This window comes from Haemaphysalis longicornis, unplaced genomic scaffold (genome assembly GCF_048455015.1).
Source record: "Haemaphysalis longicornis isolate Haplotype H1 unplaced genomic scaffold, Haemaphysalis longicornis Haplotype H1 scaffold_9, whole genome shotgun sequence".
NCBI lineage: Eukaryota > Metazoa > Arthropoda > Arachnida > Ixodida > Ixodidae > Haemaphysalis > Haemaphysalis longicornis.
In genome coordinates this window covers 15,224,096-15,239,247 of record NW_027526460.1, presented here as the reverse complement: position 1 = coordinate 15,239,247, position 15,152 = coordinate 15,224,096, and the positions used below count along the sequence as shown (strand labels likewise).

Here is a 15,152-nt window from a genome sequence, read left to right as displayed (position 1 = left end):
TCGAACTGCCTCAAAAAATTGTTGTCGTTCACTTGGCAAGAGTCTACCTACAATGTGTTTAGCTTCTCAACCGATCACAATGTCTTTATCATCCCTCTGTGCACCGCGACTCTTGTAACAAATCTCAAGTAGGTCCTTGTGCTCCTTTAGCAAGCCTGGCCTCACGAACCTTGACAGGAGCTCTACAAGAAGCCCAAACCAGCGATCGCAGCACGTGTACTTGAGGAGCTTGAGCTTGCAGTCCAATGCCTCAAAAGCAGAGATAGTTGTCTTCAAAAAAAGGCAGCATGCTTTGTTGAGATCAGAGCTCAAGAACATGAACAGCCGTTCCTCACGTGTTATACATGGTGACCCTTCAGCCTTGTCTGCTGCACCAGTGCTCTTAGCCTATTTCAATGTCGCTGGTGTAGTTTCTGTGGTCTTTTTTTCTCTTCTGGTGGCACAGAATGGGCTCCGACTGTGCAGTTGGCGCTGACGCCACCGTCGTCTTTGGAATTTGGTAGAACGACAAATTGTGGACTTGTGCCTTCTTTCTTAACCTCACGAAGGAAAAAACTCGACAGAGGTGTCCATTGATTTAGTCGCCTTTGCAGGCATTCCCCCAGCGACAGCCACCGGGTGGGCGCATGCTTCAGGAATTTTTGGAACTCAACGTTGTGCATTTTGTGGAACTGTTCCAGGGCAACTTTTCTCTTCGTACTCTTTTCCAAATAAAAGAAATATCCACGAGGACTTCGTCCACCTTAGCCGGGAGACAGGATGCTGCTTTTTCAGCCGCAATGCTTATCAAATGGCAAGGACAACCAATTATGATAACATTTTCATTGGCCTCCGTCAGCACTGCCGCCATGCCATTTTTCCTTCCCAGCATTACATTGGCGTTGTCAGAACCAAAAGCTATGCAGTTAGACAACGGTATGTTCATTGAAGTGAGGGCACCTATAATCAATGCGCCGATGTTGCGCCCTGTAGAATGGCCCTCCAAGGTGCTCAACGCAAGCAGTTTGCGTTTGACAAAGCCCACTTCTTTAACGAAATACGTAACGACAATCGGGTACAGCTGTGCTTGGCTGTCGTTAGTGCCGTCAATGGCAACTGAAAGCACTCCCTTTTTCAGGGCGCTCACCGTGCTCTCTTGTGCGTGGCGTGCCATCTCACCAACGATTCCCGTGGCCTTAGTCCTAGAACATGCGTAGCGCTTCGCAATGTCCGACTTCAGAAACATTTTGCGCAGCAACGGTCCGACGTGCTCAGATGCACTCAGCGGGATGTTGTGCTCCAGCAAGAAATCTGTGAACAGGCATTCTGCACGTATGACGTCGCTGCCTTCTCGACCAAAAAATTGTTGTAGACGATGTTGCTTCTCTTTGCTCTGAAAGTTGCTGGTGTGCTTCTTCGATGCAACGTGCGTAGCGGCGTCAGTTCTACCGCCGTGCGAGATGCTAATATCACAATTGCACACAGTGCAGAAGGCATAATGCTCCCCTTTGCGTGACGCCAAAATGCACCCAAACTCTGATGTATACTGTTTCAAGAATACTTGCAGATATTTTTACGCTCTTTGCTCAACGCCATGGCCAAGCCATGCACCGCCACACCATACACTGGTGACCGGACTCGCCAGAAAGCACATAAAGCTCCCGGATGAGGGTGGAGAAAGCCTAGTGCTGCCAGTGCTGCGGTTGCCTACAGCAACAAGAGACAAACGGAAGTGGAGAAATGCCGCGATAAAAATAATCGGACCCTAGTGCCACCCAAGGCGCTGAGTAGAGTCCACAATGGCCGTGCTCGTGCGTAACTGAAAGCGGCAGCGGCGCTGCGTTTCTATAAACAGTAAACTAACAATGAGACGAACAGGTTCACTGTCTCGCCGACAATTGGCGAGAGTTTAAACTGGTCACAGTGTTGCAGCAGTGTTCCAGAAAACGCATGAAGTCTTTCGTTACAAAATTGTTCGAAGCCATTCATACAGAACAATTTCGATGCTACCTTTTGTCTTATTCAGGCTGCTGTGCCAGCCCCCTGCCAATTAATTTAATCTATTTATCAGGCGTTCTACCGTGCACTAGAACCTACACCGAACAAGGAACACAGTTCTTGTACTATATCTGGGAATCTACAATATGCTACAATATGCAGTCACCTTCAGCCGCAGCTAGTGCGCCGCGTTATCGCAGTTCAAAGGGTAAACCCCACGCACACAGAGTCGAAGGGGATCAGATAACAGGCCTCGTTTCGTGTCCAGTAGACGGCAGTGTCAAGCGAACTCACGGTGGCATTACGTAAAACAAGGCATGCGCTTGCATTTTTACTATCGAACAGAGGTTTCAGCATGTGCGAAGCAGAACATAGCTTTGTCTTCACCCGTAACAGGGTTGCAAGTGCCGACGAACGTATGTCGACTACGTAACGAGACCACGTTAGAAAGCATAATCAGTGCTGGACCATTCTCCAGACAACCAAAGCCAACCCCAAAGCTCATAGGCGAAAATGAGCAATTACTTCACAACAAAGGCAAACCGAATTAACAAGCAAGGGCTAAGCATTCAAGACCTTGTTTGTTCAATACATGCAACCACACTCGTCAAAAATGGTCGACTAAATTGAAGTTCACCTCTGACACACTACAACTTTTCACACGAATATTATTCTGCTTTCTATCTGTTTACAATGTGACAAAAAAAAAGAAAAAGGCACAGCTCGCACTAGTGGTGCAAGATTGGAGAAGCAGCAGAGCTGGTGGCCCCTTTCACTTCATTGGAGACCTGGCTGTTGCATCTCTGGGAGACGAAAAGCTTGTGATGACGACGACGACAGCGTGGTCGAAATGCGCCCTCACAGTGCTCGTGGCGCGAATGCGGGCTGCGGGGATTGCCCCCAGTGTGGTTGCGCCGAGGAGAAAGCAGCGGCAAGCCACACAAGGAAATGGCATGGGCCAACGGGAAGTGGCCACAAGCAAGGAGGTGGAGAGACCAGGCTGGAACGGGGGGAGAACGCCGGGAGGAGTGGACGGAACAGGTTCGAGGAGCGCGACATCAGATGGAAGACTCGAAGCTCGTTGGGTTTTCGGGACACGAGCTCGAAAAGCATCTACCTGGAGCTTTGGAATCCTGGAGCCGAGGCGCAACTCCCGACTCGTGGAGGCATGAAACCTTGGCGCGCTCTGCTCTTGAATGTGTCAGTTAGCTTTGAGTTGTAATTGCCTGCCGTGTAGGTGTTGGTTCAAGAATGTGTGTTTCTTTGTGCCGTTGCCAAGCGCCCTCGTCTAGTAATTGGTACTGTGGCAAGTCCCAGTCGCCGCTGAATACCTGGAAAGAACCTGCGGTGGTTTTCCCTCACAAATTGGTGTCCGCGACAGGATGAGGGCATTTGTGCATCGTGCAAATGAGACACGCATAAATCTGAAGTGCCCACGGCCTCACAGCTAAGCAAAAGCCAACTTCCCTCACCACTCGTATAGCCTTGATGAAACTGAAATCCTAACCGCCTTGATACTCAAAACACGATGTTTCAGTTAAGTTTTTTGGGCACGGGACGTCATGATGGTCGTATCTCCTGGCTTCATTTGGGCGCTGTGGCGCAGGACAGCGCTGATCAAGTTTGGCGAAATAGGGGAGATTCGGAGCAGGATGGCGCAGGTAAACAAGTTTGGCCCTCAATGGCGCAAATGGTGCAGCTGCTCCACCCCTGGACAATCCCACGCCGTAGCTGGAGCCATCACTGCTGTTGGAGTCAGAAAAATCAGCAGCGGCAGCTGCCGAAGTCCCAGCGACGGTAGGCAGCCTTTGTGGAGCGCGGCGTGAACTAGACACCACTTCCGCTTAACTCGGAGCTACTTTGCGTTCAAATTTCGCTCGCAATGGTGCCTCCACTTTCGAAATGCCAACAAACAAAACTAAATCTGAAAAGGGAGTTGCCAATTAATAAGCCAGATGGCGCTAGTTGTCTGCATAATGCCGTTTTGAGTTTTAGCAGGAGGTTTGAAGTCCCAGAACTCCGTGTCAGACGGCCTCTGGCACCATAACAAATGAGTAATTGTGTTAATTCATGATGCTTTCCTTACTTTATATTACTGCGTACTTGTGGCCTAGCAATGGCAGTGCCTGTGGCAAGCGCGCAATGCAGAGACCTCCCCCAGCACTTTGCATTTAAGTAACATATGCCTCTGTGGCGCAATGGGACAGACATAAGCTTCGTAACACAAGGGACCCAGGTTCTATCCCGACCAGTGAAGGTGGTGATCTTTTCGAAGCCTCTGTTTGAGTGCATGACGCAGTGACCATGGCAGCTAGATACCGTTACACTGGACGCTTGACGACAAGCCGGGCCCCTAAAGCATTCTGCACTTAGAAAAAGTGGTGGTTGTATTCCGTGTGGTCTATTCTTTGTACTCCCTGGATGTAGCGCCGCAGCACACTGCATATCTCAACAGCATCAGGCCGTTGAAAATGGTTGCGCATCGGTCAAGCCTACAGTGCAGAATAAAATTCTGTTTATTCCCACCAAGTTTTGTTTGAATGTGATATGAATTGACCGTGTTTCTCCCAGCATACTTACCTGCTTTACTGGGATCAGTTAAGTGTGCGACACATCTCATGGAGTGACATGTATAGATGGTATCACTGAAAAGTTGATCATGTGATTTCTTCGCTTCGCAACACTTAAAACACCATGACTGCGACTGCACTCGCACTCAAAAATGAAGAAAAAAAGAACACCAACATGCATCGTCTGCCACGTTTCAACCCGATTCTCGGTAGTGGCGGCAACAGATATATTATGAATCGCACTCACATTATGTTGTGGCACTCTACCTGCCCTCAAACAACCCAGGAGAATGAAACTGCAGCCGCGAACGAAAGCGAAACGGTCCGCAAGAAGCTGACACTGCAGTTGTCTGCAACCCCAGATGTCGCCACAAGTGCCGTCTTATGCGTGGTTGAGTACAAAAACCAAAGAATGGTTTTGAAGTAATATTTCACGCGTACACCAATTTAGATACGATGCTAGTATAGCGGCTAGTGCATGCGAGGCCGTCTCCCGAGATGTCCAATGCTCGCACTGCCCAGACGGCACAAGCACTGGCGAATCCCAAGCGACCTTCGAATAAATCACTTAATTCTTTCACGACGGCGCCATAGGCAATTGGAAGCCGGCGTCCGATGATTTTAAATCTCCCGCAAAATCTGAAACCCGCGCTCCACAGACAACTATCGCCACCTGGTGTGTTCATTGGCAACTTCTCTTTCAATTTTGGTTTCGTTTGTTTATGTGCCTCGTGTGGTGCCGGTGAGCAAGAGAAATTTGAACCAACGGTAGAGGGGAGGAGGAGGAAAAATGGCGTCGGGTTCGCGCCGCGCTCCACACAGTCGGACTGCTGTAGCAAGCACTTCGACAGCTCCTGCTGTCGATTTTTCTGATTCCAGCAGCAGTGAGGGGTCAAGCAATGATATGGGATCTTCAGATTTCAGTTAGGACGACGAAGCTCCGGTTCAGGTGCCTCGCACTTCAACAAGCGCTGGCAGGTAATTTCGTTGTGACTCCGCGCTGTATTTATAAACAAAACGGGCTCCTTATCTGACGACTGTGGTTTTGATTTTGTGTTTAGGGTCTTGAGAACGTACAGCCGGGATATTTTGCCAAATGCACCGCGCCGTATCGCGCTATCACCTTCAGGATAACCTGGCCCTCGTGTCAGATTAGCGCTGCAGGGTTCAGGTGCGACGCTTGTCGAGAGCGCTTGATTTTTATGCGGAGCATTTCTTAGGCTCGCCTGGTCCTCCGTCGTTGATGGCGGCACCGTCCACACGCTCACTGCGCATGCGCAACTCTCCTCCTTACACCCACAGCTCCGCGATACTACACTATAAAAAAAAGAAATAGTTAGCGGCGCCCGGTTTCGATCCCACGACTCTCTGGCCGCAGCGGGAGGTACGCAGTGCTCTTCCCACTACGCTACAAATCCGGGACAGGAGCAAGTGCTACGAACGTGCCTTATGTCCTTGACTCATTCAAACTACGTCAAGAAGCTACTGATACAACGAAGGCACGCGAAGCTGAACATCAACGGAAACGACGAACTGAAAACTTTAGAAGGGGATGTTGAATTTCCCATGGGAAAGCTGTGGCGCGAAGCGCCACGCGCCTTGCAGCTCAGCCAGCCCCGTCCGCAGCGCCTCTGATGCTGATTGTGGCAGGATGCCCCTAGTGTTTGGCCAACCAAAGAATCCATCACGAGATAGATTCGCGTTCAACCACCGTCGTCATCTTCCCGTAGGGGAACCGCTGAAGAAGAAGAAGAACGAGAAGACAAAGCTGCGAAGAGGAGGGCGTGTACATTGCTCTCAGCCGGTACACCAATGTCAACAACCTTTACCTCACCAAAGCTGACGGAGACTACCGATTCTACCACAGACAACATCGACAAGAACACGATGGACGAGTTTTGGCGCCTCGAGAACCACCGCCTACTCACCGTAACACAACAGCACTTGCGTGCCTTTGCCACCAATGTGGACCCGGACGCGGAATTCCCTCTGGCGCTAGTAAAAACCAGATCACTCAACATAACGGCAACACAATGGAACCACACGGAACCGCCACGATGCTTCGCATCCTCATCAGGGTTCCCCACGGGAAGATGGTGTAATTTTTTTTTCTCGTTTTTTTACCACCAAACTGATAAGGATTTTGTGCGAGGACACAAAAGAGTATACCGCAATTACCCGATTCTAACGCGCCCCCGATTCTTAACGCGCACCCGAATTTCCTGTCAAAAAACCGAAAAAACTTGCACCTCTGATTGTAACGCGCACGGAACTGTGTGAGCAAGAAAAACGAATGCAAGAGAAACGGGTGATTTATTTCCAGAAGTAATCTCACTCATCTCACTCCTCGTCGCTCTCCGCTGACCACAACATCTCGTCCTCGTTGCTGCCAAGCACGTACGCGATGCCACACTTCCGAACTAACGTTCAACCATGGTCGATGGGATCGTGGCCCACACCTCACACGCCCATCCCGCGAGCTTCTCCAGAGGCGCACGCTTCAGCCGACCGCTCGTTTTGAACGCGTAAGAGCAGCTGCTGCCATTGCTGTTATCAAGCGCGCAAGTGGAACGATTTGACGATTTGTGTGAACGCCGATAGAAAAGCCTAGGCCCCTATACTTCCTGCGTCTGAAAAATCGTTGCTAAAAGCTTTAGCGCCAACTTGACATGGCGATGGCGATGGGTGGGACGAAATTTCCGCGGTTTCGGTTTCGGTTTCGTATCCGATTCAACGCGCATGCGATTTTTCGACCTATTTTTCCGGAAAAAAAGTGCGCGTTAGAATCGAGTAAGTACGGTGCTTGGATGTACATTTTACAGAGACTCACTCACCCTTGAGTGCCCTCGCAGCGTGGCACAGCCGTCAGTTGCGCTAGGTTGATGGGCCCTCAAAAATCCAAAACTTGGTGTACACTGCTGATTTATATATTGAATCATAGCCAAGAAACGTAGGAACAATTTGTACATCTTAAAATACCTGAAATAATTTTTAGTCTCGGTAAAAGTGCCGATTTGTGTTTATCGTATACTTTTCTTGGGGGCTTTTTTCTGATTACTTGACGAATAAACTGTAAGTAATTGTACCTTTAACAAAACTGCTGCTTTGTGTTTCGAAGAGCAATCTATAAGCTACAATTTCATGCATAGCAAGGCTACGTGTGTCCAGTAGCTCAAGAGAAAAAAAAAAACGTTTTGTTTTTGCCGTATGTGTACTGCGGCGGTTTTCCGTCCCGCAAGGTCTTTGCCGTACGGGTACGATTTCGAGCATCCGTTTGAAATTTCGCGCCATATTAACGATGCATGCTCCCTGGGAGGTGCTGCCACCTCCTGGGACTTACAAGAAGTGTTTGAAATTTGATTGTGCTACCTTCTTGCGGTGAAAAACAACTCTCTGGCTTCGGCGCGTTACGGCGTCTGTACGTGTCAATGCGTTTCGTGGTTTCAGTTTCGCCACGTGATCGCATCGGAGGCGCGCGAAACTTGATCGGCGCTCACTATCAGGGGCGGCGGAAGTTGATTTCGATCTATATTGGCGCTGCTCTTATCTTGTTTATTACCCACACTCACTAGGTATTCTTGCCCTCCTTGCTTGGAACTGAAGTAACCTAATTGGAGACTCTGTTGCGGGGGTGGCGGAGGTTGATTTCTATCTATATTGGTGCTGCTATTAGCTTGTTTATCACCGGCGTGCATGAGTTATTCTCACTCTCCTCGTTTACTGGGTTGCCTTTGAGTTCTTCAGATGCACGGCAAAGCGGCCCAACGAACTGCCCGCTCTGATGACATCGACCGCGATGACTCTTCTGACTCCGAGTTTGCTCCTTTCACCGAGTCTGAATCGGAAGACAGTCTTTCTTCGGAAGAAGACAGCTCATTTTCGGACAGCGCTTTATGCGTGCAGACTGCGATAAGGCACTGTGCGTAGACCCGTGTTTCAAGGAATACCACACTCTGAAATACTATTGAACATTTTTCAGTTCTAAGTGATGCTGACCCCAAAATACTGTTCCTGATAATTTTTTACCATTTAATCCTGACTTTAGACATTTTGTACATTCCAAATCCGCAATAAACTAATTTGACCACCAGGGAAAGTTTTTTTCAAAAAAATTCGACCCCCAAAGGGTTAAAGTCGGCCGTTTTTCCGCCGTAACGAAAGAGTTAAGGGGGGACGCGGCTTTCAACTTCAGAAAAATGACCAAAACATCGTTTTTTTTGAAAGCCACATATTCGGCTTCTATGTTTCCTATTCTGTGCGTCTGCAAAGTTTTACCGCTGAAAAGCGTCGCAAAGTGGCATAAAAAAATAGTTTTGCCAGGCGAGTGACAAACAATCAGCGCAAAAGGGCGAAAAAACGGCAATTTTCGGGGCGCTGTATCTCCGCAACGGTGCCACCGGGCGTGGCCATTTTGATATTGTTACACCGGCCGAGCGTTCGTCTTTCGGGCTCCGCTCGTCTCTTTTATCTTCGTTCATTCACAAACGCACGAACGGCAGAAAAGAAACGATGCACAAACGAAGCTAGAAATAGATGCTGAAGCGGTATTCGTCCTCCGGTCGGGGCGCGCTAAGATGACCCTTCTGATTGGGTGTCGCGGCGCAATGTAAGATGGCGGCTGCCTGAGCTGCGTAGCGTGGGCGCCTGGGCGGTTTGAGTTCATTTTCGCTGCTTCGCTAGCTTCGCTCGGCCAAGTTTCTGTTCAGCCTGTGGTATTTAACACGGACGTTATCGCGATGGGAAGGCCTAAGATCATGAGCCAGATTACGGGAAGTTGTGTGGCTCAAAAGGCGAAGGTCATCGAACGCTTCGTGGTGCGCATGACTCTACCGTCGCCAGACCCCGGAGGGTGACGCGGTGTGGGCGCTTGTGATAGCGGTTCGTGAAGTGAACTTTTAGTCGGATTTGCGATGTTTACACGCTTAGTTCTTGCTGTGTTTTGATTTTGGGCCTTGGAAAAGAAACGGTCGACGCGTCAAATGCTGCGGTGCGCACAGCATAGCCGATGCGCATTGGAGCATCACATGTCTGCGAAACCGGTTACTATTGAACGCCAGTAGTTGTAATTAATGCCTGCGACTTTAGATTCAATCTTAAAAGCGGCCTGACAAGCCATATAAGGGATAATCAAAGTACGATATGTCGCGGTAAGCGTGCGCTGCGATGCGCGCGAGCCATATCGCCTTTCTTGAGCAACATTTCCCGTGCACTTCTAATAATCATGTAAACAGATTTGAGTTAGGAATATAGAATAAAAAATATGTTCTCTGCGTTAAAAATTTACCTTACTGTCGCAGCATTTAACAGTGATTTTTTAAGGAAAATTATTGATACCAATGCATATAATCTATGGCTTAGGGCATAATGACTGTGCTGCGAGAAATATTACCCGCCGCGGTGGCTCAGTGGCTAAGGCGTTGCGCTGCTGAGCACGAGGTCGCGGGTTCGATTCCCGGCCGCGGCGGCCGCTTTTCTGATGGAGGCGAAAAGCAAAAACGCCCGTGTGTGCGAGATTTCGGCGCACGTTAAAGATCCCCAGGTGGTCAAAATTAATCCGGAGTCCTCCACTACGGCGCGCCTCATCGCCTGCGTTGCGTCGGTGCGTAAAACCCTACAATCAATCAATCAATTGCGAGAAATATTGGATGCCTTGAACGTCAAAAGTAGTGAAAAAAGACCCCTTTGTATCAAAGTTGGAGTTATGCACAATATTATACCAAGCTTCAAAGTAGCTCATTTGCATCCTTGTGGTATGCAAACTTTTGGCAATGAACACCTGCACGCATGAGTACTAAGTTGCTGCGCCAGGCAAAGTAATAAAACATAAAAGAAGCCAGAAATTTTCAAATTTAAGTAAAAAAAATGCTTCACTTGTTGCCATGGGGACAACACTGCAAAGGGAAGTTGTCCAGTGCGATACAGCCAACCAGCTAGCCTACTTTGCATTGAAAGCCATCTCCCCCCTCCGTTTGGTCTGCTAACTGGGCTACATATGTACTCTTCACAGAAGATCTGAAAATGATGTTTTGTGGAAAGAGAAAGGCTGTAAAAGGCACTCCAATTTCAAGGCAAGGCCTTCCAGAAGCCCCATGTTCAAAAGGACATGAAAGGTTACAACCGTGACGACTTTTGATAAGTGAAACCTATGTTGCAACTTCGGAAGCCGTTTTCTCAAAACAGTTTTTTTTTGCCGCCTGTGTCGCTTGTTCCAGGGATTTCTTCGTGACTGCTGGGTCTATTTTGATTCCGTTTCTTGCATTACATTCCTTGATGAACAGTTCAGGTCGTGACACTTTTGGTTTTCCAGATTTGTTTTTTGTGATTTTTTTTATTCAAATATTCGTTTACAGTCGACATGCCTGTTGCACATTAACCTCTAAAAAAATGAAAACTAAACAACATTGTGTTGTAAAAAAAAATTAAAAATGTCACGACCTCGTCCATTCATTTGGGAATGAACAGTTTTCTATCATGTTTTATAAGTCGCTCAAGCTCGGTACAAGCGGAACAGAAAGAAAATTTAATAAATGAAAAAGTTATCAAAATATTACCTTGAAATTTTTATGGTGTTATCACAGAAGCATTTCCAGTTGCTGTGCCAATTTTCATCAAAATCCACACAGAAATAAAAAAGTTGATTTTGAAAGCCACGTCCCCCCTTAAAAGTTTGCTTCCTTCCGTGTGGCGAAATTTTCGGCAACAATACTTCTCTTGTGCTTGAACAAGTGACAGACCTTGAGTGGCAATCAGCTTTCACTTGCATACAAGTGCGACTCGGTCCATCACGACACTGCCAGGCAGTTGCACGCATACGTAGACTCCGAAGTTTTTAACATTCTACCTAGTCGTGTGATGATTTCAACCATGTCTGGTGATAAGTACGTAGCCTGGTGCTGCACGTAACAGTATTTGGCGTCGCGGAATTACTTCGCATTCGATGCGGCACAGTGTGGAACACTGAACAGCTCGCTGCAGTCATGTGCTGTGCTTTTTCGAGCGCCAGCATGAACAAGTACTGCCATCTCGTGGAGCCCGACATAACCAGTGCATCACCTTAGCAACACACACATTTGGGCAAACACATGGCTGTGCACACGCATGGTTGCCCGCATGCGTGCAATGTAAGGGAATACAACCTAAAACCAAAAATTAGCGCAGTCACACATGCTTTGATATACAGCCGTTCCACTGTACTGTAATTTTTTAATGTTATTTTTATTCTTTTACTGTAATTTACTACTTCCAACTTTATGAATGTGCGCCAAGAAAAAGAAAACTTGCAACGCAATTGCAGCACAAAAAAAAAAAAAGGAAAGGAAAGGGGGAACCAAAAATGCAGCCAATGAATGATTTTGACCAGTTCCCTTGTCTTCATTATGCTCTGCAATTCTTCGTACGAAGATAGAGTAGACAATTTATAACGTAACCGCTTATAGTGCGGGATTGCATATAACGCAGGTTTTTGCGAGCACCGGTTTGCCTCCCATAGAACTCAATGCATAAGCATACCGCTTAAGATGCGGTTGGCCGAAGCACAATACCGTTTATAGTGCGGTTTTTCGGCGGGTCTGCTGATCGACCGGCGCAGCTGAGGCATCGTTTTAGGGTAGCAAAAGAAGAAAGGATGAAATCAGCCATCTGACGCAGCGTGCACCCCTTGCCTTCCTTTAACATAGACACGAAAAGAAACAAAATAGGCACACTTTAGTTCGTGCGTACACGATAACCACAACTGTCCTTGCTTGATGCACCTCGGAAGATAGCGACAGACTCCCCATCCCCGTGCGGCAATTTTTTTTTATTAATCGTGAACCGCACAGCCCGTTTTCACGCACGAATCGTGCACATCGGCGTTGCGCGCGAATTTAGTTTTTTTTTTTTTTTTTTTTTTTTTTTTCATGCTCATGTCGATGATTCCACGCTCACGGTGGCTTCTTCACGTGGCAGTGGGAGGAGCCTGGTGACTTGCACCAATGGGGAGACGCGTACCTAATGGCGGGAGATTCGAAGCGCTCCGAGCCGGCTAGCCGCGCCAGAGATGTTTAGGCTTGCCACCACGGTATTTTTTTATTTTGATGGGTGCTTTCACAAGCAGCGTAGATGGCAGTTAATATTCCACTTTTTGCCCACATTATTAGCTCTTTTCTTGCATGAGCATCTTCGCTTGCGCCCTGTGCGGCATTTCAGCGAGTGGTTAGAAGTGGCCAGTGCCGACGCCGTGTTGCCGCCTCTTACCGCGCCGCCACCACCACGCAAGTTGTATCCGCACTGGCGTGCACTGCACGTTTTCGCGATACTAAATCTACCACGCGGTTCACGCTTTAGAACGACGTGCAGATAAGCCACCGCTCTTTCCTTTTCCGAACATGCGAGCCGCGCGAAGCCGAAGATTTCCACCATCAGTATGTCGCGCTGATAAGCAGCCGCCTTCGGCATCGTGAACACAAGGTGGGGTAGGATAAAAAAAAAAAAAAAATTCCGCTGGCATTCTTATCACGTCCTGCGGCATCTGTTCATAGACACTAAAAATTACGCAGCCGTGGTTTTTCAAAACACAAACACAACGGAAGATAAAGCCGCGCTCGCCGTTTGTGAGACTGCGCTTTTGGGCCTGCAGCAGCGGCTGATGTTAAACATAATACGAAATATAGACCGTGCGGTCGTTTTTAAGTGCTGTGCGTTTGAGTAAAGATAAATATAGGATGACTTGAGAGGTAGGTGGCGATGTGGTTGAATTCGCGCATGTTTTGGTTATAGTGCGGATTTTTGCGGCTCCCGCGACATACGTTATAAGCGGTCTACACTGTACAAGTCTTCCAGTAAAAATTGGGACTAGGGACTTGGCATATATGCAAGCGTAGTAGTTAAGCAGCAACTATGCATAGCAATATAAACCTCAGCCTAACAACAAAAAAATGTGATGTTGCAACTACCGTATTTACTCGATTCTACTGCGCATCCTTTTCCAGAATATAAGCTGCAAAATCGCATGCGGGTCCGAATAGAGCACCAGCCCAAACAGTACTAGTGGTTGCTAACCATTATTGACGTAGCAGGGCAACCAAACCGCCCAGTTGCACGAGCAACAGAGATTGCACGGACTGTCGCTACATCAATGCTTTTATGCAAGGTACTTACGGCACACTACAGGGAAACTTGCATTCAGAAAAAAAAAAAGAAAAAAGAAAAGAAGATGCGCACGAAAGGCATTATAATACCCTTCCCGTGTGTGGTGGTTGTGGGCGTGTTATCTGCAAGGTGCAAAGGTCACATGCAGTCGTGGGAGCACTTCTTGTGGCGACAAATGTTCAAAAGAAGCTCTTGCAGGTAGCAAGCCCAAGAAGGCAAGCCTACACTCTCCAACACTTCGTCCACGAGGGAGAGAGAGCAGGGAAGGTATAGTGAATCACTGCTCCTGACAGCCTCCTACAGAACATTTTTGCATATCGTATTTTGCGGTGTATAAGTCGCAGTTTTTTTCTGAAATTTTCGTTGGTGCGTTTTATCCACTGGTGCGACTTTTTTATGGAATAAATCCGGTACGTGGCAGCCGCGCGTGGTCTGCACTCGAAAAGGTGCTTGTGTGCTCAAGATGTCACCGCACGTTAAGAGACACAGCTCTATGGTCTAAATGAATGAATTATTTGTTAGCGAGTCGGAGGAAGAAGGCTTCGATGGTTTTGCCTAAACGCCGTCTGTAAGTACATGCCATCTGTGTGTATCAATAAACCATTTTCGAGAATTTAGTTTTGTCTAGACTTTGGGCAGTATACCGTATTTGCACGATTCTAACGCGCACCCTTTTTTGTGAAAATAGGGGTTCAAAAATACCTGCACGTTACAATCGGACTCAAATCTCAAAAACCTCGAAACCGGAACCGCCAACTCGAAACTGAAATGAAGAAGCTCAACGAATGATGACCAGCCACATCGCCATCGGTACCAGGAAGTCTTCTTCCGCCCTCTGTCGTTTGTTTGTTCGCCATTTTTCTTTTTGCAATCGTTTCGGCTGCGTGAATTCAGCGTGTCAAGATGGAAAAGAAACGACGGTTTCATAACGATGCTTTGTTTAAACGCAAAGCAATCGTCTTGGCGGAAACGAAAGGAAACCGGGCAGCACCCCGTGCATTGGGCGTCCCAGAGTCATGCGTTCACGATTGGCGAAAACAAAGGGATGACTTTCTGTGGTCAGTGGACAGTGAGAAAGAGCTCTCCGACTCGGACAGCGAGTGGCGTACAATGTCGACATCACATGATTGTGTTTGTGTGTGCCAATTTATGTTCAATTAAATGTTTTCTGCAATATTGAGGCGTCTGTTCATGGCATGATTCAGTGTGTGCAGTAGAATCGGCGGCAAGTTACTTTTTTGATTTCCGGGTGTTGAATTCTACTGCGCGTTACAATCTGGGGCACGTTAGGATCGTGCAAATACGGTATGCACCTGTCTAGCAGTGCTTACTGCGGGATGCGTTCAGAGGCGGCGCCTGCCGCAACCATGTACTTTCGCCGCACTTCCTAACGAACTGATCCTCTATGAGTTTACATGATTCACAAGTGCGTTTTGTACACCGATGCAACTTATATGCGTTTTTTTTTTTTTTTTT

At 47.8% G+C, this 15,152-nt stretch overlaps 1 protein-coding gene across 5 annotated transcripts in view; it reads right to left on the bottom strand.

Annotated features, from left to right (window-relative positions):
- Window positions 1–15,152, bottom strand: part of Isha (Insulator su(Hw) mRNA adaptor) — a 75,505-nt gene that overhangs the window by 6,943 nt on the left and 53,410 nt on the right. The gene's annotated exons all lie outside the window — the stretch shown is intronic.